The 24,252-nt window shown below is 38.0% G+C and overlaps 1 long non-coding RNA gene across 1 annotated transcript in view; it reads right to left on the bottom strand.

The window, feature by feature from the left end:
• Positions 1-1,614: 1,614 nt before the first annotated feature.
• Positions 1,615-24,252, bottom strand: part of LOC310910773 — a 118,290-nt gene continuing 95,652 nt past the window's right edge. The window contains exons 3-4 of the long non-coding RNA XR_014590392.1: positions 5,237-5,261; positions 1,615-1,884 (exon numbers count right to left, since the gene is read on the bottom strand). This is a non-coding gene — a long non-coding RNA (uncharacterized lncRNA). The remainder of the gene's footprint in view (positions 1,885-5,236; positions 5,262-24,252) is intronic.

The following is a 24,252-nucleotide window of genomic DNA, read 5'->3' as shown; positions in this document are numbered from 1 at the left end:
GCTGAATATAAAAATGATATTGAGTTACAAAGTAAAATCATAACAGTAACCGTTTCCTGAGAAGCCAAGTTTAAACCAGATCCAAAATACGTCATCTCCCTTGAGCTCTGTGTTACATCTGTAAGACCAGATACAAAAACCTTGGTAAAATCTCTCTGAGTAACTATGAGGCTGAAAAAGACAAGGCCAAAGGAGATACAAAAGTTATACAGCCAAATACATTGTCTGCTTGCAATAGCACAGAGACTAGAAGTACTAAGAGCCTTAAGGCTCTTTTCTGAAACTGTCATAGGCACGCAGCTTGGGCAAAATAGTTAAGTGTTTGACCCATTCGGGCTCCAGAGCTTCTGTCCCAGCTATATCTGTCCCCTTTATGACTAAAGAGAATTTTACCTTCATGAAACAAGGGAGGAGAGTTCCCAAGAGAAAGACATTCTCTAGCACCAGGCTCAGAGCTGTGTCTGAAAGGCACCAGAACTGAGATTCTGCAGCAAACACCAAGAATCATTCGGGATTCAGAGCAGCAAATTGTTTCCACAGGTAAGCAAAAGGAGCACCCAGTGGTTGCACACCAGCTCAGCTGTAGGTGGAAATAGGTTCTGGACTGCAGCCTCTTGATCCCATTTCAAAATTGGTGTGGGTGGGGGAAGTAATCATCGTAATAGCAATTTTTTTTTTTTTTTTCAGGAAGACTGAACGTAGGCAATTAATCAAATAAAGGCTGGCAAGCAATTTATGCAAGCTGGGATGTCCCTATTCTTTTAGACAAGATCTGCAGATAAAGAAAAACTTTTAATCAATGACAATATAAAACTTCCTCCTACTTAGTTTGTTACAGTCTTAGAAAAACAACAGCTCGGTCAGGTAGAACTCCTCTTGTCTTGGGGCAGAAGGATGCTCCAAGACAAGATTTATTCCAGTCCCATTTTCCATGGTAATAATTTAGAAGAGTTACGAAAGATCTTAAAAGTTCACTCACGAAAGCTAAGTGTTTCTGTAGAATGTGATAAATTTCATAATAATTTGAGACACAAGAGGAAACTGCAGCTCTCTGTGGTAGAAGGAAGGCTCACTGAATGTTGTTCATTTGGAAATGTCCTAGAGGGAATGCTATTTTATAAATTGGTTTATGGTATTAATAAGGACAGAATTCAAAGGATGATTGTTGGCAGAAGGGAATTTAACCTGGCCCAAAACTATGAAATTACCAAGAGTAATAGGAGCAGTACTGAAAAATTACAAGATATGTGAGTATAACTCAGAGACAATCAAACTGCTTTAGTAAACAAAATATGAAGCCAGTTGGAAGGAACTTGCTCTCCTGAGGGTTGTTTCCATGTGGAGAAGCTCATTTTACATCAGGTTGTCAGCATAAAATGGCCCAATGTCATAAGTGCCTGAATTTACAAGGCTGAGCTAGAAAATGCAATGGTGACTGTCAAGCAACATTTCAAACTCAGGGTACAAACCCCACCAAAGCAAAGGATGAGGGCTAAGATGAGCAGGGGGGAAAGGTTTACTGCTGATGGGAAGGTACACATCTTCTAGGTGGAGGGGTCTCTGCTTCTCCTGTGATTACATCAGTCTTGGTAGTCTGAAGTTGAAGGCAAAGTCTGTTAGGCAGTGAGCACTCCAAAGAGCTAAAAGATAACTCTCTTATTTTATGAGCACAAAGCCATGTTTCTTCAGATGCAGAGCTGATCCAGCTACATGTTGGTTAACAGTGGAAAAGAGGTCTCTGTGCAAGGTTTGCACTAAGGCAGCAATAAATCAGTCAGTACTGACCATTATATATTGGGGATGGCTCCATGTGCCTGCTGGAAGAGGCTGTAACTGACTACCTAAGCTTGATTCTACAGCAAGCCTTCTATACAGGGAAACAAACTGAAAGGTGGGAAATGAACTGAATGATGTGGAAAATTTTAGAGAAAACACACATTTAAATCAAAAACTAGAAACAAAACAAAACAAAACAAAACAAAACAAAAAAAAAAAAAAAAAAAAAAAAAAACCAAGTCAAAATCAAAAGGTTAAATGAACAAGAGGGTAAAGGAAGCATCATTTTTATTCAAGAAAAGAAATCTCTCTTTTTGGCAAAACATGGTAGAAGACAAGGAGAAAGGAAGAGGTGAAGGACAGGAAAGCCATCAGTGTTTAATCCCCTATCAAACATTCCAAGTTTGGCAAAATCCATGAAAATTCTGCATAGCCACCAAGATTTTTACTGGTGTGTATTGAACCACAAATATACTGGAGAACATAAGTGTTGATCACTAAATGTTCTGCTGATGTTAATGGTAAAGAAATGGACAATTTGATAGAGAACATAAAATGTGGTTTTATAGACCACTTTAGTTATTAAGATCTGGGGTTTTTTTATTTCCCCTGCTATACTTCCCCTACTTCTTTAAGTTCATAGACTTCCTGAACTGATGTTTTTGATGCAGACTGGCATGTTTAATCAGTGTATGCCCTGTGAATCTGTCTATTTCTTTGCTAATTTTGTTTGCTTGTTTTTGAACTTAGATGGAACTATTGTCTCCTCAGCATAATCTACCAATGAGTTGTGTAATGTAAATATTTAAGTTTGTGAAAGGTACTTTTAAAAACTTTTTTTTAAATTGCTTTGAAACTTCCATGTGTCCACACTTTTATATAGAGGGAAAAGCTCAACAGTTTTCCTATTTATTACTTCACTGTTAATATTTTATAGATCTTTCCAAGCTGAAAAGTCCTTTCTTTGTTGTTGCTTTACATGAACAATTGTTTCAAATTTCTGGTTATCCTTGTTCTTATCTATGCCTTTCCTAAATCTACTTTACCTACTTTAGTTCCAGTTCTACTCTATGGAATGACCAGCTCTAAACACTCTGTTCAAAATGTGAATCATTCAAAGCAGCTTATTGGTATCTTGTCTGCTCTCAGCAATTCTTCAAAACAGTTCCTGTATCAGGGAAGATAATGCCAAGATTTCAGATTACTTTCCTACTATGCCTTCATCCTGCCTACAAATTCCCCTTGCATCTTGATATTTGTGAACAAAATACATTCTTTGGCAGTTGCCTCTTCACAGCTTCCCAAAATTCTACAATTTTTTTCCATCTTTATTATTCTTTGCTCTTCTTTTGGTAGCTCTTATGCCCTTTTCTATTTCCCCCAACTATATATGACTTCCACCTGTTTGGGAGGATGTATTTTTAAGAGCTACTTTCGTCTTTAATTTGGCTGTTTCATGAAGCTGAAGCTTTTTTTTTTTTTTTTTTTTTTTTTTTTTTTTTTTTTTTTTTTTTTTTTTTTGTGGTTGGGTTTTCATTGAATGATTCTGTTTTCATTGAATGGTTCTGTTTAATTAGCACTGTTCATTAGCTGCAATTCTCTGATGTGGTGGTTTTAAACTTTCTCCATGTGAGCCATAAAAAATTTGTCCTTCTAACTGCTCCTTTTTAACTTTCTGTTAACTGTTTTTCTCACGGTAATATGTAATTCTATTTACGAAAGAAATTATATTGTACGTCATTTCCCTTTTCATCAATTCAGTTCAACATGCTTATATGAAACTATAACAGTCAAATTGCAGTGTTTCTTACAAAAACTGTGTTTGCTGGGAGATTATGTTTGTTTGCTTGCTTGCTTGCTTGCTTGCAGTTTTTGTTAGGTTTGGGTTGGGTTTTTTTGATATAGATAAAAACTAGTTAGCTATAAAAAAAGGATTTCAAGACCTTTTCAGAAGCAAAATTCTTTCTGGATAAAGACAAAGCCTGCCTTTTTATAGTGAAGATATCGATTTTTCTCCATGGTGAAGATGCAGTTGCTTGTCTGTGCTCTCATTGTTTACATTGGGTTGACCTTAAAGAACAAAAAGGTCTGCAGCTGCCTTAAAAAAGTATAAAGATGTATAAAAGGTTGAAAGGCAGATGGTGACTGCAGAAAACCACTGCCGCCCCTAGGCAGTAGCCAGTGAGCAAGAAAAGGCATGGTACAACAGTGTCTCTGATATGAGCTATTTTAGTCAAATGTAACACTTTTGAATTGGAATAGAGGAGTTAGCTCTGTTTGCAGAAAAGAAAAAAAAAATCCAATTATTTACTATGTGATTTATCTAAAAGGGAAAAAAACTGCCTATCTCACACCCCTGCAATCTTTTCTGGACAACCTTAGTCTTTCACCATTACCTTTAAATTACATTTCATTGGTGCTAAAGTAAAATTATGTGGCATCCTCTCTGTCCTGGTTTGAGATTTGTCACATAATATTATGCACTTAAATTTTGCAGAAGTGTCCCTATTTTACAGCCCAAAATAAAACCTCAGGCTGCTAAGAGTACATGTTGTCCTTCGCTCGTATTTTCTTCGTGAGTTCTGATTTTGCCAGTTTGGAAAACACTGGCAGCAAAGACCATAATAAGTGGAAATAATGTCTGAGGGAAAACTGCAGGAGCACAACTTTCCGCAAGTTATATCATATACTCATTGTCCATTGTTTCTCAATATAAAATATTTCCTGACAACCTATAACATCAGGGCCAAGACTAACTTGTTTTATGGCAACAACTGATGCATATAATTTAAATTAAAATCAGAACACTTGCAGGGATTGTCTGTTTGGAAGGAGAAATAGACCAAGAGGTATTTGAAGATCTCTTCAAATTCTTACAATGCACATCTGTGATGAAGTAAACACAGCAAGGAGCTTTTGCTAGTGACATAAGTAGGATCAGATATGAAAGATCTGGATTGTAATGTTCTTGGTACTTGAAAACATAAGCCAGGGAGAAACTTACGCCATTGCTCATAAGATTTGAATTTAAAACATAGAATTGAAGTAAAATATAGAATTCACCATTTAAAAATATCCCACATATACATTATTGAATAATTATGCTGAAAAAAATTGTTTATCTATAATCATCTAGCAACTTTCAAGGATAAATGTCAGGTATTTATTTCATACAGTCAACAAATGATACATACATCAAAATGAGTTAAGATACATATCCTAGCTAAGTGGGATGAAAATAACAGCTTAAAGATAATATCTCTCAGAGATTGCAATTCTAAGACCAGAATCAGTAAAACTTGCAAGATTACCAGAGAAAACATTATGTGAACAGCATGCACACTTCTTGACAAATTTCAATTTTTTTCACTTGTTCTCTTGTGCACTGCTTACAATAGAGGGTCAGAGAAAAAGGTAATCTTTGCTCTGTGCTACGGAATGGTTTGCATGGTCTCATTACCTTGTCTTCTCTCCAGGCTCCTCACCTGTGTATAAGAAAAACAAGATGTCAACAACTTGGTCAGCAGGGATTAAAATTAGCTTAGATGCCCAAGTGCAAACCAAAATCCTTCTTTGCTACTAAAAGACCTGATATTTGCCTAAGCTTTGCAGTTCACCTAGCATATAGGATTGTACCTGGTAAACACCTTGGCACTGCACTTGAGAATTCTAGATCTCAGTCAGGTTTTGGTAGAGAAAGCAGAGAAAAAAATCCTCCTAAAGATTCAGTCCAAGTGGTAAAATCAGAGCATGCCTAATATGCTGACTGGTTCCTTTTCTTCAGAAAATGTAGTTTGGGCTGCTACTTTTTTGTAAGAGTAAGAGGAACATCCTTTAATATTGCTCTTTAGAATATTTATTCAGGAGATGGGAAATCTAGGAGGAAGAGGGAATAGAAAAGAATATGAAGAATGATCAAATGTGAAAATACAAGATGGGTTAATGAGGACCCATGCAGAAATCCGGTAGAGGAAGAGCGAAGTCTTTAAGGCTGTTTTTTAATAACATCTGCCAGAGAAAAGAGTGAATGTGATCAAAGTGATTTGTTGTTGCACGTACTTCCTTGATTCTCACAAAGTCACTGCTTGAATAGCAGCTGGTGGAAAGGGACTTGAAATTCTACCTCTGAGAACAATTTAATGGGCAGTTTTCACATTAAGAAATATGTAGTTCACAGGACTAACCAGCAGAGAGCAACACTATTTAAATTTGAACTACGCGTGATATCTTGACAAACTAATTATTACATTACTGTGCATAAAACTGTATAATGCAGCACGTTAAATGTAATGCTCTGTTACATTAGTCACAGCCACTCACTGCCAATGCATTCCGATGTAATGTCTAACCCAGAAAAACATGTATGCAAATCATCTGCATACTTGCTTTTAATTTGCATGATCTTGAGGGGTTCTTCTGAGGTTATGATGTATGGCAAACTTGCAAAATTAAACACAGATGTACTATTATTTCACACACAAAATTTAACTGCAAAGCTTTAACAAGGAATTTGCACAATGAAATTATTCCCTCTAGCCACCATAAGGGGTCAGATGGTTCAGAATAAACTCAGTTTGTGCAGGGTATATTGGGCAAATAAAAACCATCTGTTTTATCTGCAAGTTTTTCTGTATCTGTTGGTGGAAAAAGTTTACCATCTCCTTTACACGGCAGTCCTTGAAAAATCCTAGTCTGGAAATACTCTAATCACTCTCTTGGTGCAGCTATTGGACAACAGCTATAAAAACTGTCTGCATAGTTCAGGCTGGGGCATTGGTGAGGTGATCTGCTGAGGCCAGTCACCCTGAGAGACGCCCTTCATTCACCCTAGACTCCCGTCTAGTAAATGATTTTTTTTTTTTTGCCATTGCCTCTCTTTGTTTCAGCTTCCTAAAGATGTAGGGATGAGCTTAAAATCCAGCTGTACCAAGAATGGCAGAGTAACAGGCTTTCCCAGATGGTGGGAAAGCCTTATGTCTACCCCAGTCCACAGATTTATACTGGAAGATGATGTGTCTGCCAAAGAACACAGTTTCTTAATGTTGCCAATGAGCAGAGCATCTCTACCGTTCTCAGTTTGGGAGATGTCTTGGAACAGTTCTCAAATTGATAGTAAGAGATACTGTAAGGTGGTAGTGGATTCCTTGGCAAATATGAAATGCGTTCTGAAGGGAGAAATCCTGAACTGTCTCAGCCATACAGTATCTCTAATGTTCTTTCCCCTTCTGCATTATTTTTCCACTGAGGCTGAACAAAAAGGTTACCAAAAGATACAGACTGTCCCTTTGAATTACTTTAAAATGAAATTAAAACCTTTGTCCTTAAGCATGTTCCAAAAAAGAACAAAACCTAGGGGTAAAAAGTGTTTAACTGACAACGTAGCATTAAACTTGTAAAGTTAAATGACTTACTGAGCATCTTACACCAACATAGTACATACAGTATATTGAAGCAGAGGCAGGCAAACAACTTTCTATGAAAATCTTTCTGCTTTGCCAAATTAAATGATTCGGTCTGTTTTCATGGAGGTTCATCCACAAAGCATTCTTGTAGACTGTCTTGCAAAAAAGGATATTCAGAGTAAATCTTAATTAAAGATTGCTAAATATTTCCAGAAGGTGAAGGTGAAATTAACATAGAGACTTCACAGCAGCAGTCAGATCCAAGAAATTGCACTCAGCTAAGTTAGGAAAAAGGAACTGTACCACACGTCTAGGAAAATACTGGACACGTCACAAATTATGAGAGATCAAAACAAATAGTGGACAGAAGATATAGAGGTCAATAAGAAGTCCTTCTGATTTTTTAGTCAGATTAGCTTCCCAGAGTTTCTGGAAGAGAATGGAGATCTTTACAAAACAAAATTATGGAAATATCACTGAGTAAATAACCTGCTTCAAAAGATCTTCCAAGCTTGCCTGTACTACAGAAATCACAGTGGAGATGATGTAACATACTGATTTAAAACAAGAATATGGGACTTTCAATATCAAGAAGTGTAACAGCACTGAGAGGAGGTGTGTAGGTACTTTTTCTTTGGTTGGTTCTGTTCCTTTTTGGTCATTTCCTAGTCTGATTGTCCTGCCATGGTTGAACAGTAAAAGCCAAATGAACTCAGTTGGTTTCCACTTTGATCTAAAGTGTAGCAGATGATGCTTTCAGTACAAAGGGTAAGTGATGTCTCACCGATTTGCATTTATCAAATTGTTTCAAATGCAGCAATTAATTGAAGTCTCATATAATTTCAGGAGCCATCCTATCATGTGTAAGCATGGTATAGAAGACTATTAAAGCAGATTTTTCTTAGACCATTTAATGTGACACATCTTAAGACGTTCACTTCACTTGGACAGTGGTCAGTATATTATTGGTACTCTTCTCCTATAACTAAATACCACAGGAATTTAAGTCACTGATGTTTATGGGGCTGGATACTTATGGGAAAGATGACAAAGCTCCAACTGGAAACTCAAGTCAAAAGGAATACTCCTAAAGGAGAACAGATGCAAGGGAACCCTCACAAAGGAAGGGCTTCTCGCAAGTGAAGTTATGGATCCCATCTGATTTGGAAGGATTAGGGCAAAAAGCTAAAAGAGTATGAGTTCATGAATAGAAGGACTGCATAAGAAGAAAAAGACCCCTTTGTCTTCTGGAAAGTTTGCTCAATTCCATCATAAAATTTCTGGCACTATGGCCAGCTAGAGGATAATGCAAAGTGAAGAGCATCTTTTCCATCTCTTGTAATATTTCCTCTTATGATTTATCTTTTAATTTTTCTCAAGAGTATTATTTAAAGTAAAGAAGCAGAAACAAGGCAGGCCAGAAATTCATTTTTTGCCACATGGTGTGGTGTGCTTAGCACTCCCTCCTACTTGTGCCTGAGCACAGCCCTGTCCCGCTTGATAGCTGTGATGTGTTGGCTTAGAAGGTACAAATTGCCACAAGACCCAGTAGATTAAGTCTAGAGTGTATTTATTCCAACACCTTTGGGGCTGTGGAAACAAGCTTGCATAACCACTAACAGGACAAAGGCATGACCTCTCCAGCAGCCTTCCTGCTGTGTAGAAACAGATGGCAAGATGCAGGAGTTGTGAGGTCTGCTCCTCACACATTAACCTGATACTGACTGGTCCTTTTCATGGTTTTTAACACCACCAGGATCTCCAGAAGCACATTGGAGGAAGATATTCTGGTGCCAACAGATACATATAAGGAAATCATAGATCATTTGTCTCTAGACAGTCTGGAAAAACCTCCACTGAAACAGTCACTGCCTTCTTGCAGCCAAGGTCAGCTGTGTCTGGAGTGCTGACCTGGAGGCTGAGGGTGACAGTGTCTCATGGTGTCCTTTTTGCATGCTTTACAATCCAGCCTGATCTATTTTCTATGTAATTATCTTTTCACTGCTGATGCCTCTCTCAGTTGCCAGCTGGGATGAACTGGGGGTCAATTGGGATAAACAAGGATATCCAGACTGTTGTAGTACTTTTCTTTCCAGAGGAAGGCATGGACATATCTTCAGTGAACACCTCAAACAACTGCTCAACCTCTCAATCCTGACCAGTCTGCAGAAGTTCTGGACTTTTTCTTTCACCAGCTATTTCCTTTCAAAAACATCCACACTTTAAATGGAAGGGCCATGACATGAAATTTAGACTTGTAAGGGCGACTATAATAGCAAGACAAGCATACAGCAACACATCCCAGCCTCCAGCAAGTCAGACTCCAAAGGTTTCCTGATCCTGATATAGTATTGTGGTATAGCAATAAATGGATTATTCTTCCATGAACTTGTCTGGAAAGATTGAAAATGAATTTTCATTACTTGGAGGAAGCTCAGTTGTATTTTTTTTTTTTTTCTGCACTGCTTCTGAGCATGAGAAGAAGACATTCTGTAGTCTAATAATAGCTTCCTTATCAGCATGTTTCAAAGTTCTAACAAATTTCTGAGTTATAGGTGAGTGAATTCTTTGGGAAAATGATCCCAGTTACACATTAAAGATAATTCTTTAGTTGTGACTTTGGTTTGGGAAAATCAATATCTAAGTTTCCATCATATTGAACACACACTTCACAAGTTGCATGCAGAAGAGATACTAGGCACCACATAAATCCATAGAGGGGTTAGAGGGCTAGTCTTCTGCAATTACGATTTTCAAGTTTAAAAACAAAAGCATCAATTTAAAAAGTGTATTTTAACTAACTATATCAGAGATTGGCTTTAGAGAGTTCTGAAAGCTTTCCTTGGAAGATGGCATAATTTTCAAAATCATCCCAGTGAGCACATTGCCAACAAGTTATTTCAACACAGCTGTTAATCTATCATATGCATTTTACAGAAAGAGTTTCCTCATATATCAGATCTGTTGGGCTGCAAACTACTCATAGTATGTTGTGTCTTCACCTGAATTTTTTGACTGGAATAAAGGATAGAAGATAGCAACCCTCTATGTGCCAGGTTCTTGAATGACATAGATAAAAATACAGTTTGGAAGCTGCTTATTGCTACATTATGCAGACACTTTTGAAACAGTTAAAATTCCAAAACCCCAAATAAATAAGTTGGAATATCATTTGCTGAACACAAATTTCTAGATGTCTGCCCACAAGGGAAAGAGAAGCCACTTTTTTGTATTTGTTGAGCAGAAAATGTGGCATTGCAAAGTCTATGAATTACATAGTGTTCTCCCTGAAAAATAGAATTGCATAATATGTTGTTTTACTACTGCACGTAGTAAAAAATCATTCTTAGGTCCCAAAGCCAGAAAAAACAACACATGAAAGGACAAACTGACTACAAGTTCACTGCTTTGGATATAAAAAGGTATCTGGCATGATGAAGTCTTTTTTAGTCCATGTGGTTTTCATTTGAATTGGTTCATGTAAGGTTCTTTCAAGAGGAGGAAAAAAATGTGATAAATCTCCTTAGGAATAGAGCTGTGCAAGCTTGGGAAACTCGCTGGGCAAGGCAGCTCCTTTTGTTCGCCAAATTCTAGGGGCACAAGAGCCTAATGAGAGCTTAATTAAAATTGATGTGAAAAAATTAAGCACTTTAAAGTATTGTTTGGGGGCTTGCAGAGCTCATGCCAGTGAAAGTTGATAATTTTGTGGGTTTGGAATTTAATTAGATTAATTTCTTTTTTTCCATCTACAGAGCTCTGTTGCTATCTCTTTTCTTTCTGTCTAAGAAAGGAAAATGTTGGTAGGAAAGAGCCTATCTTTCTCTTTTCCTCAGTTTCCCTGGGTCCAGGAGGGTGAGTATTTTGGTGTTCACGTCAGAGTTGAGATGTCCTTCTCCTTTCAAGACACTTTTCTACGTGGTCTTTTGCAGGCAAGCATGAAATCATTCTGTTTGAGCTCTGAGCATATGTGCATCCATGCTACGCATCCTTGGACAGAGCACTCTGCTGAGCACAAATTGATATTTTCTGTCTTTCAGCAGGGGCTTTAGCTTGGGCTCGACACTGTAAATGCAGTAACATGGCTTCCAGTTCAAGGCTGTCATACATCCAACTGGCTCAAATCTTGAGCATAAAAACTTGTATTCTGCCTGCAAAAAGCTATGTAGACATTCTCTGATACTCATTCACACTGAGCTTGGTCTGATGCCTGCTGGAATCAGTGATAGTCTTTATACTTCAATAGGTTTTGCAATAATCTTCCTTCAATGCCTTGCAAGAAGTTTTTATCACCCAGAACTTCGAGGGACTTCAGTGGACCTTGGGATGCCCCATATCTAGATGTGCTAGATTTTGCCATTTTAGTTCAGACATCCCTTTCGCACAAAAATTGACACTCTTGTTCCAAGAGAATTTCCAGCTTGGTGACAGATTTAGTGAGCATGAGCACCATTCACCATTCATCATCTCCAACCTCTGCTTGGAGAACTTTTAACTCTGGCAAGTTTGTGGACAAGGTTGGAGTTCACTTTGCTTGTAGCATTGCCCGGTTAGAGTCTATTGTGCACCAGTGCAAAAAAGGGGCTGGGAATCTGTGGTGGTACATCAACCCCATGAATTTGAATAGTCAGACTCCATACAGTTCTAAAAGCAATATATAAGTATATAACACTTTATAAGATTGCTTGAAAGAGAAATGGCATCAGAAATTAATGTATTTTTTAATGGAACAGTTTTCTCTAGGCCTGTAGAAGTGACACCCTCCAGAGGTACTCTAACAAAGTTTCAATGTCAGGCAATTAATTTTCTGCTTATTTTTACATCAAAAATATTTACTCAAGCTAGAACAGAAAAGTTTAGTCTATTGGCAATGACTTTTTGGGGTTGTTGATTTTTTTTTTTTCATTTGGCAAAAGAAGCTAAAATAAACAGGTTCTTTGGTTTTTTTAAAAAAGTCATCCGGTTTTGAGAGGAAAACACCCACTTCCTGAAGTGGTTAATCTTGAAAACAGAATTTTGGGACCCCTCTCTTATAACTTGGTATTACAAACCAAGTAGAAAAACAACTATCTGAACGGTGGAGCAACATGATCAGCTGTTTTTTTGCTAAATTAAGCCTTTCTATGAGCTAGGCCAGTGGATATCAGCTCTCTCTGGATATGAATGTATTTGTGTCTCAAGGGAATATCATGGGTATTTTGATGAATAATCAAGCCTCTAGACAGCACAACAGAGACTATTTCTTACATATCGTTCCCAGGGAAACCAAACTGAAAGCAGAACTTTCCAAAGAGGAAGCAGCCATCGCAAAACACTGACCAGCTGTAGGTGGATGTGCTTCACAGAAATACTTTTGGATTTTTATCTCCTTTTATCTACTTCTTAACAGTAAATAGATCTTTTAATCCTGTTGCTCCTGCAGGTGTATTCAATTCACTAATAAAGAACATCCTTTTCCAGACACATCAATTTTACATTTGTATCAAGTCCAATGCAGTCTGTTCAGTAAACACAAAATTCTTCCCCTGGGCGTGAGAGGTGTCAGGACAATGAACAAAAAACCCAGAAGTATTTCTCCAGCTTAACTTCCGCAATGAAAAAATTTTCTTCAAATCACCTGCAACTAATCAATAAATCTCAAGCACTGTAAATTCATGTATAAATTTGTTCTGTAGTAACAATCCCTACCTCTGAACCAAAGATAGCTTCTTATATTATATGCACTCTTATCTGTGATATTTTCTTTTAGCAGTCTCATCAATACAAAGAACTTTTAAAGCCAAGTTATGGCACTATCAGAGTCAACCCAGAGTCTTTTGATCAAATAATCAAATTAAATATCAAAAGGCAATTAAAATGAAAAAGATTTCAGTCTATCTCCAGTTTTCAGTCAAGCATGATGAAAGCATTATTATTATTTTATTACCTTCCATTTTATTGAATCCTGCCATATGGCTTGGGTGATGGGGATCCACGATTACTGAAGAAGGTTTAACTTAGATCAAAGCATCATTGAATTTAAAACGTTGCTACTTTCTCTGAATTTCAGCAGTACTGTTCCATGGGTTTCTTTTTGACCCATTGCCTTATAGAACAGCAAATTCTCAGCTTACAAACACTTTTCGCATCAACGAAAACATGAAATAAATCACAAAGAAATATTGTTGCACTTAGATTTTTCATATCCTGTCAATTTTTTCTTCCTCTTCAATGAAATGCTCTTATCAGGAAGAAAAAAGTTCTTCCTTTTTTTTTAACTACAGGATTGATTATCCTGGGATATAATGTGGACAGTATGCTGTGTATGCTATGCATTATGTTCTTGCTACGATTATTAGTGATAGCTTTGTATTATGTAATTTATACCTTATACAACATTAAAATTCAGCATATTCCTGGGCCCAGAATATTTCTGATTTAAGGGCATATGTGGCACCAGTTACACCCAGATGAAGTGCAATACAAAATAACAGAAGAGTGGCCTTAAGAGCTCAGTGACTGGTGGGATGAAAATACTTTCCTCTTTTGGCCAGCCAGCTCTGCTGACTGCAAAGCAAACCAGCTCCATGAGCTCCCAGAATTGTTAGGATGACAAAAAGATTGACAGCCACTGACATGACATATAGATCAGTACTGGGAGGCTGAACTCCCCAACCTGTCCCCCACATAGAGTGCAAATGGAAAGAAATTGATTCCTTCGGAGGAATTCAAAGCAGGATGTGTCCTGAAATGCTACTTGCAAAGATATTTTTGTGTCTCCAGTGATTTTAGGAGGAGTGAAGGAAGCCTCCTAATTTGGGCACTTAGATATTTGGTGATGTGAGTACTGCAGTGGTACAGGGACAGGGTAGCTCCACTGTTCCTTTGCGGGCTCAGCCCTTTTTTTCCCCAATAAACTTCCAAATTTTTTATAGCAAGGGCTGTGGTCTGTCTGCACCCTTTACATTTCCCAAAGCCCAGACATCCTTCTGCAGAGCAGTACAAAGATCAGACACCAAGAGAAAACAGAAAAAGAAACCGAAGAGAAGCATGGAGAGACAAGTTGTGGTATTAATGTGTGTGTGTGTGTGTGTGTGTGTTTGTGTGTGTGTGTGTGTGCATCTGCCATGATGGTTTAAGTATGTTTGGGTGTCCATATGCCTGTAGGAAGGAAAGAAAAAAATAATTTCAAAAAAGTGTAATACAAATAAGGTGATTGTGAGGGAATGTAATTAAAGGGATATGAGGCTGTGAGTGCTGATAAAACACAGTGGAAAGGGAAAGGAAATCAGAGGCATGGGAACATAGTGGCTAATGAAGGACCTTAGAAGCTGAAGCCAAGAATTTAACTTCATAAAAAGTACAACAGGAGCCCAAGGATGTGCTCTCTTCAACCAGACAAAAGCCAGACACAGTGGGGCTTGCTACACAGCTTTGGGTCATTATTACATGTTGGTCCCATTATTTCTGTCTTCATCAAGTGTTATTAACTCATCACCACAGGCTGCCTTTTTGTCATGTAAAGCTTTGTACTCTGAGCAAAATGTCATTCTTTGCTCGTGACTTCCTCCAAGCAGAGGAGCAATACCTTTGTGACTGGAAGGATAGTCATCATACCTGCATTATGGAGCATGCTACAGAAGTGTGGCAGATCCTGCCAGGGAGCTGGTACCTTTGTAGAAGAAAATAGAGCAACAACTCCATATGTTAAATCTCTAAGATGCCTAAGTGTGTATAGGCAAAATTTTCTTCATTCCCAAAAACTCCTAGGGCTTGGGACCCAAATAAAGAGATAGCTCATTTGAACCTTAGCTTGGTTTAAAGTAAAAAGTCTATTTAATCCTTTATTTTTGAATAAAGATACTATCAGGATTTTTTTTCAACACTAAAAGGAGGTTTCAGTGGCAGTTATATAGCTTTCTAAATATTTGAAAATTGTCACCTGATTCCACGGGTTGTCCTTCACAACAGATTCTTCAACTTTTACAAGAGCTGTAACTGTAATTTTGACAGAGTTTCCATTCAGATGCACATCAGGAATGGTTTTAATTGAATTAATTAGATACCATTCATCAAATAAATATTTACAAATAGGTATATGTTGCCTGTGGTGGGGCAGAAACATATAGACATTCCTAGAAAAATTTCCTGGCTAACTCTTTCCAGTGCTTTTGTTTCTTGCCCTCATTATTAAGCAACTATTCATTGCTTGATAAGCCCCTGATGTCAATTCAACCCTTTCATACTTCAAATGGCTCTGGGCTTTGGTTTAACTTGAAGCAGATTATTCTGTCTCTTGCATTGAGTTTAGCTGTCTGTGATATCCTTGCAAAAGCAGGTATTTTCTTTGTGAATAAATTTTTCTTCTCTGATATATTATTCAGCTTTGTGCAAACTGGCACCACTCAGAGGGGATGGTCTCTGGGTTTCTTTTGTAATCTGCTCTGTACTGAACACAGGCACCTTCTAGGACACTTATCTGTGCCCTGGGAAAGAGGGGCAGTCCCTACCTGCTCAGTTTTTTCTCACTTTCAAAGAAAGGCAAGGCACGTCTACTGCTGGTTGTAGTTTCACTTTTCTTTACTTGCTGCCACACAAGGATATCAGGAGGCTGAGCAGAGGAGTGATGGTGATTTGCTTCCCTTGTCACAGAGGTGTAGCACCAGTTCATCCCCAGAAGATGTATGGCAGGAATGTGATGTCCCTATTCCAGTGAGCCAGAGACAAAAATCTCCACAGCACATTAATAGAATCTGCCATTCTGCTCTGTTGTGCACTGCAAAATCTCTCACACCAGCTGGGTGGGTGTCACAGCTGCCAACTGAGTGAGAAGTACCTGGGCTCGTCTCGGGCATGGAGCCAGACACAGAATCTGACACAATCCCACAATCATGCCCAGCCCCCAAATGTATTGCTCCTATTAAAAATCTCCACGCCTTCCCTGAAACACATTTATTTTAGGGAACATCTGTTATGCTGGTGTAACTGGAGGGCATGTTGTGCTGGTGTAAACAAGCCCAAGGGAAGTTTCATGCTGTCTTCCCACCATGTCCTCTTTGTTCTTCTCCCTTCTCATCCCAGTGACAGCTGTGTCCTGGGCAAAGCTTACCATTTCTGTGGAAAAGTTTGGTATTTTTAGCCTGATTTCTTAATAGTATGAGAACTGTGAGATCATGTCCTTCATGTGTTTGTGGAAAGGGCCATTGCAGAAATACCCTACAGCCCCTACCTTTCCTGGTAACATTTTACCCTGTTTATCAGTCTCAATAAAATATGCCAGAAGGTTGAAGAGGTCTGAAATGTCAAATGACTGGTATATCTCCTGAGAAAAAGTGTCATGAAAAGGAAAGCATGGTAATAGCAGCACACCAAATATTAGGCCTCAGAAAATGTACAGGTTTCTTTTCTCTCTTCTTTGCATCCAATCAGAAACAAATGTATAAGAAACCTAACTCCTTCAGTCCTGCTTCTACTTGAATTAGTTTTTTCTGTAAGACTCAGTGTAAACAAGGGTTATCTGACTGGACACTCTTTCCAATCTCACTGGGGTATGTAGACAAGAATTGACAGTCCAGAACTGCCTTCTGCAAGCTGTAATGACAGAAACACGGGGAATAGTGTGTCAGAAGACACTGTTTATGTCTTCTGCTCTCAGTTTCCCAAAGCCTCAATACTGTGAAGGCCCAAGGCTTACACCCTTGCTTATATTTGGGGTTTGTTTTTTATTGTGTTTACTTTGCTGCTTCCACATCCATTGATGTATGTTGTAGCAGAGGTGTAAACTGAGAGCAGTTTCATCTGTACATCTCCATGTACAGCAGGTCATGGCCATACACAGGAAATCTGACTTCCACTGAAAGGTTTTGCATTCTCTGTCTAGAAAATATGAGCATCTATCTGACCAAACAGTCTTCACTGGTACATGCTATATAGACAATAGGCCAAAGAACCCATAATGTTAATAATGAGTAATGGGTAATTCAGATATAATTGGGACCCCCAGCTCATCGAGTCTGACATCTTAATCTGACACTACTTCTTCTCTAGTCTGTGAAGTTGTGCCCTACTAAACGCCTAAATTTCAGTAAACTAAGAGTGATCTGGGAGTTAAATTAAACATTCAATTGTCATGAAAGAACTGGCTTTGCTGCACACTATAAATTCTGAGAAATTTCATTCATTGATGTAGACAAAATGCTTAGGCTTCACACTATGAAAAACCCCAAAACCAGACAAGGGAAATGGGCAACTTGATCCCTTTGTAAAATTTTGTAATTTTCTAACCCATGCTTTTGCTTATTGCAAAACTAAATCAACACTGAACTTAAATTTTAAAAGCATTGTAAAGACAATTTCTTTTTATTTTCTCTTTGTCCTTAGTCAGAAGTTAACTTTAGGTTTGATCAACTCAGAGACTTATTTGCTAACAGCTACTGGCAAGAGTGATGAAACATTGTAATGAATTTTCATTTTGTTCCACTACATTCCATCAAAAATGCTTAAAAGGTTATCCCTTTGTATTATGCTAGGATTCCTCAGAGAGGCTATGGCATCTGTGAAAGGTTCTCAGTAAATATTGGTTTTATTTCCAGGTACAGTTTTGGAAGATAACAGTTGCACAACTTTCCAAAGAGCAACAGCATCCCAGCAGCACAAATTTACAGCTTTTGGACGAGAGCTATGGCATATGGATCAGAACTGTTTGTGACTCAAACCACAGAGTAAGCTGATGCTTTCCTGGGAAGAAAAAAAAAAAAAAAAAAAAAAAAAAAAAAAAAAAAAAAAAAAAAAAAAAACCAGGAGAATTTTGGTCAGCTGGTAGAAAGAGGCAAAGCTGGCTATCAAACATCAGCTTCAGCTGGGGAGATAATGGGTAACAGAAAGACCTGGTAGGGAAGACAAGACTATACCACCTCTCTCTCAGACATCTGAGTGTTCTTCCTGAAGCCTTTTCTGTTTGTTTCTGATGTGAAATTTTACTTTATTTGCCACAATAGGGTAGTGTATATTCCACCTCCCATTAAGGTCCATGGGGAGACTTAATAGAAGTGGGGTTGGCAAACAGCCCTTTTCCATACTGCATTGTTTGAAATGGTTGCTCAACTTCCCATCTTTGACATTGTTTTCAAACATACAAGCTTTTCTTAATGAAAGGAGTAAACTCAAATGTCAGAACTATTAGATTTTCTTTTATCCTTTGTGAGCACAACTGAAACAGGACATAGCTCTAAAAAGTTGCATAGACCTGTTAAATAAGAAGATTTCTTTATAAGGAAAGCTACAGAAAATAGAGAATTGTAAAAAACTGAAGAGAGACAGCATCATATTTGTAGATAAGATGAGTACATGAAAGAAGGAATGCTAAGGAGAAAAGACCAAAAATGTGTGGAGATTTTATTAGTGAGCCCATCTCATTAGAATGATTCATAGTTGAGCAATTTTGCCTTAGAGGAGTTCCTTTGATTCATGGCAAGACATTGGGAGGCTCTGGAACCGAAGAAAACCAAGAATTAGTGATGGAAAACACCAGAAGTTTAGAATTTCAAACGTAGGTGATTATTCCAAATGTTTTGAATCTTGTAGCACTGTAGTTTTAGATGTCAGATTTCATACTAATATTAGATGTGGACACTCTGTCCCAAGGCCATTGGGATAGTTTCTGTAGTACTGGACCAGGATGAGTTTTAACTGATTGGTTTCTCAGAAACATTTGTCTAACTTGTTCTTAAAAATTTGCAAAGAAATAAATAAAATGCTATTCCTAACTTGCTCCTGTATTTTATTATGTGTTCTGATCACTGATAAACTGGAGGGATTCTGTTGGCCAGATGTACATCCACCTTAAATGAAAAGATGCTGGACTAGATTTCCATAATTCCCGATGTACCATTTTCCAACTCTGTAGATCTTTACAATCACCCTTTGCATCCAAAGGTAGTCTTCTTTTTGTCTTTGGGGTAAGATAAGGCTAACAAATGACCAGTGAAAACTATTATTGCTACTTTAATGGCATTTGGTGTTACTATTGCTATAATTATTGGCATTACTATTTTACTTTGTTTATATGAGAGATTGCTGACAGAAGGAAACCAAAAATGAAACAAAATTTTGATAGACTAATATGTAAACCTTACGGAAGTGCAGGAAAACATGAAGAAGTGGCATGGAAAGTGTAGCCAAAGCCACTTTCCATCTCCTGAGGGAAGTCAGACATCAAGCTACAGCAGGACTGGGCCATGTGTCAAGGGAACGTTGGGAGACAAAATGAACATCTACCAGTCCAAAATATTTGCCTCCTCCCAACACATTTCTTATCAATATTCTAGATTCTGCAAAGACTTGCCCTCACAGGTATAGGTAGTGGCAAAATAGAGAGTTAGTACTGTGCTGGGCTGGCACAAATGCAGTCCATGAGAAAATCCCTGCTGAATTGCATGACCTACACAAGGGTGGCACGGCCATCAACACCCAGGTCTGCAACATCCGTTTGTCATCTTTGCAGGAAAATGTTTCCAACACTTTAAAGTTTCCTTTGCTTATTGGAGAATTTGGTTTTAGAGGCATTTATGTCCATTTATGTAACTTCTGTAAATCTGTTGCTAATTGTTGCATTTGCTTCTTTATTTCATTTGTCCGATGCCCTTTGAGTGGTTCTAATAAAATCACATATTATGACTAATGGTCTCTGTCCCCCATCAGAGAGTGCTTTTATGTCTCAAATAAAGAAGGTTTGACAACTAGACCTCATGCCTTTATTCTTTACACATCCAAGTCTCCAACCCCACTCTTTGACATAATGGGAGTTCTTCAGGATGGGACAAGGTGACACTCACATTGTGCAGGCTGGGAGGGCATTGAATCCACATGGTAGTCAAGTTTCTCACTCAGTTCAGACAATAATGAAGCACTGAGATATAGCCTTCAAGATTTGCAAAGGAAATTGTAATGGTGTGCTTCTCTGCCCCATTCCCATATATATCCCATATTATATCCCATAATCTGCTCAGGTGATAATCATCAGTGGTGGTTGCAATGGTATATTTGGTTGTGAGGGCTCTATCCAACTCAAACTGGTTTTGGGGGAGACAGATAAGAGCACAATAGCCAGAAGCTAATTTGAGCAATGCATCCACCTAACCACAGTGCTGGTCAAGATCCAAATCCAGCCAACTTTGGAAGAAATGTTTGCAGTTGATATTCAGATACAACTATGAGTCCATTATCTTATTCCTCAAACTGTGGGAAGCCCAGGACCCCTTGATGTCTACTGCACAGCAGTGGGCTGCAGGCCAGGAGCTCCCCTGGAGTAGGCACAAGATTACTTCTTGAGTCAAAGAGAATCCCAATTGCATCTGTTACTCTGTAAGTGATTTGGGAAGAAACATGTTGAAATTTTGAAATCTTAGCTAGGTGATATACAAGGTGGAATGAGCACATACAATCTTTTAGATATAAACTGTTGGCCAAGTCTGGGACTAAGTTGGATCCACCTGCACCTAAACTTCCTTCTGAGAATGATTAGAAAGCAAGAGGATCATTTCTGAACTTCAAAATTCAGCAGGAGAGTGTCTCTGACAGTTTTGTCTGACCCTATTGACTGTACCTTACCATCAAATTTTCTTAAACTACTGTCATATTTACTATCAAACTTTGTTAAATCACACTGCTTTACATCAGTTAACATATTGCTACTTCTCTCTTATGAAGTGCAACACTCCACCTGTGACAGAAATGGACTTAGAGCACATTCAGCATGTACAATGTATTTAGTACATTCTAAATAAATATCCCTCTGGATAGATAACTGTATAATTCAGCTACATCCAAAGATCTAATTCACAAAAAAAAAAAAATATGAATATAAGCATCTCTAGTGCTAATTGTTACCAAACCAATGTTACTGAACAGTGCTGGTTAGATGGGACCAGAAATGGCTCTGTTCTTAAAACGGCTGTTCCAGGAAAAGTTAATCCTCATGTAGCTACTCTTTTTTATTTCCTCCATTTTCTTCTGTCTGAAGCCAAATCTGCTTGGCACTATGGCCAAGATAAGGCTGTGAGATCCTGCAGAAACATGCTATGGTTTCTATGTACGCACAGATGTCAGCAGCTTTCTGCAGTCCAGAGATCCCTCTGTCATGGCTGATAGTGACTTGAGAGGGCTGTGCATTCCTAGACCCCCTTCTTATGCAAACCCAGACTAATTACAGAAACATCACAAAGAGAAATGTGGAAGTTGAAAGGCCAATGACATCATATTCTGCAATTTCAATAACTCCTAGCATAACCTGACTGGTGAGAATACACTGGCTCCAGGAACAAGTCTGGTATGCTGGTCCAGAAGACAGAATTATTCCAAAGTATTCCAGAAGTATTCCAAAGAGTGTCAGTGCATCATTTGTATACTGATTAAAAAGCAAATCAGTAAATTCAGTCAACAAATTAGCCTAAAATATCTATTGCCAAAGTTTATGTGCAGCATAATTCTACAGATTCATCTTCAGTGGCCCATATCAATCTCACTTAACCTACATCTTAAAATATCTCCATTCAAATAAGACATTTTTACATCAATATAAAATATTAAAATGTTGAAGAAACCCTTACAGTTCATAATATCTTCCCAAAGAAATTATAACATCAAAACACTCATTACACTCATTTTGATAATATAGAAAAGCAGGGATTTTCATTTTAGTCCCTCAATAAGACAATTATATCTGCTTATACTGGAATTCGTTTGAAAGTCAACACTCTGAAACTCTAATCTGAACATTTTTAAAAAGTAACTTGAAAATAAATCTCTATGCTTCACTTTTGCAGATATGTAAGTTTTAAAACAGGAACCAAATGGGGTCAAAAATCAAATAGGAAACTTTTTTCATTTTAAAATGAAAAAAAATATATTGATGATAATCATTATTTTAGGGCCTGGATCTTTATCTGAATACCTGCCAATATGGGGGAAGGAGATTTCTTTCAGAAGTAAGTTTGCTCACAGGTATGTTTTTTTCTTTGAGTACCTAGGCCCAATTTCATTATAAATTACAGTATGTTTTACTTTAAAACAACACTTGGAGGCAGCGTTTGAAGTTAATCAAAGGTCTGTGATTGAGATATTTCAGTTTCAGTATTTACTATTGTATATTCAGGAAAATATAACAGTAAAAATCAGTCCAAACTCAGAATGAGATAACTAGGGTATAAGAAGAAATGTTAGCAAAAAGAATATAATGATAAAGGACAAAAGAAATAGCTTAATCCACAGAAAAATACCACTGAGATTTCCCAACACTCTGATAAATGAAATTTGCTTTGGGTAAATAAGAAAGGAAGAAAAACATCGTGTTTTGCTGGAGTGGAAAAGAACAGGTCACCCAGCACAGGCATTCTGCACCAGAAGGAAGAGTTTCTCTTGGTCTCGGCCTCAGGTAAGCTCCAGAGGCCATTCAGTTAACTTCACAAACTCATTTAGAAATTAGAACAGCTAAAGAGCATCTGAAATAGGATCTTATTGCTTCATTTTTTCATAACTTTGATGCAAATTCCACATTTTCATTTTTCAAGTAAACTTATTTAAATTCTGTCTTGTATGAAACCAACTTCACATCATATGAAAGACACAGGTGAAACAGTCTTTAGCATCAATTTGTGCCACTTTCACTCTTGCAATGTCCTGGAATAGGTCCAGCATGTTAAGAAAATGAGTGTGCCTCTGGCTGTGCTGTAAAGGCCAGTAAAGACATGAGCAATTATGAGCATGAGTGTCTTGTGCTGAGGGCATCAGATGAGGACATACCAGTGAGTATGTGGCATCCACAAGTGCTCTTCACATCTGTTACCCACTGGCTGCTCAAGGGTTCTTTGTGAAACAGGAAGAAATAGAAAGAATAGAGCACTCACCCCTCAAGAAGAAAAGAAGAAATGGTGAACAGATAGTGCCTGGAGTTAACAAAAAAATTACGAGAGATCACAAGATGCAACCACCTTGAACAACAAAATAGAAGAGCTTTAGTTGTAGCATAGATTGAGAAACTAGATATTATAACAAAAAACAGTGGGCCTGCACTCATGACTAGAATGCAGGTGCTGGAGAATATACACAGTTCAGTCACCCTATGATCAAATTGGTTAAAACAGTTGTGACCATCTTAAGTTAATTATGTGGTATTCTGCAGAATGAATGGTGAAACAGAATCCTTTTGGGTCTAAATCATCCCAGGGAAGAAGAATTAACAAAATTACGTTGTTGCAGTCCTGGGAATCAGCCATGGGCCAGTGCAGTGAGAGTGGGGAACAGAGCTCTTGTTAACATTATTAAAGGCAGAAATCTGACAGGGAACAGTCTCATTTGGGAAGACCTCAATTTCCAGATAGAGGTTGGAAAGCAACTACAGCTTTCTGCCAGGTGCAGTAAAAGGGTCTGGAGTCAATTTCATGAGGTTGTAAAGAAATATAACAAAAGCAAGCAAAACCCAAGCTTTAAATGACCCCAGCTGAGCTCCCTCTCAGAAATTTGTGAAGCTAAATTAGCCACTTGGGCACTTAAGAATGAGCAAGATTTCTTCACTCATATGCCCTGACTTGTGGGGAAAAAAAAAATAAATAAAGAAAAGATATATAAAGGGAATAACTTGCTACAGGCTTCAGTAAGTGCAGTAATGTTGACCACCAGGGTGAAACTGCCATGTGCAAGAATGGAAGAGGAAGCAAAATTTAGAGTTTAAAACAGTCTAGTTAAATATGAGGAGAGGAGAGGAGAGGAGAGGAGAGGAGAGGAGAGGAGAGGAGAGGAGAGGAGAGGAGAGGAGAGGAGAGGAGAGGAGAGGAGAGGAGACCAGTGCCAGGCCATTCAGGTTTGAATGTTCTTTGAATGATCACTCTTAGTGTTATGATGAGTGTGGAAAAAAGCCTACAGGACACTGCATTGCTACAACACAGAAGCTATGGCCTCTCCTTAAATGAGATCACAAAGACTTTTCAGGCATCCTGATATAAGATTATATTTAATTCTTACCTTTCACAACAGATACTTCAACATAGAGAAAACATTAAAGAATGAAAGTGCTATGCTCAGTGGTATACCCCATTACTTCCAG

This window comes from Zosterops lateralis (genome assembly GCF_965231275.1).
Source record: "Zosterops lateralis genome assembly, chromosome: 6".
NCBI lineage: Eukaryota > Metazoa > Chordata > Aves > Passeriformes > Zosteropidae > Zosterops > Zosterops lateralis.
Note: the sequence above shows the minus strand (reverse complement) of the source record. Positions and strands in the feature narration are given on the sequence as shown.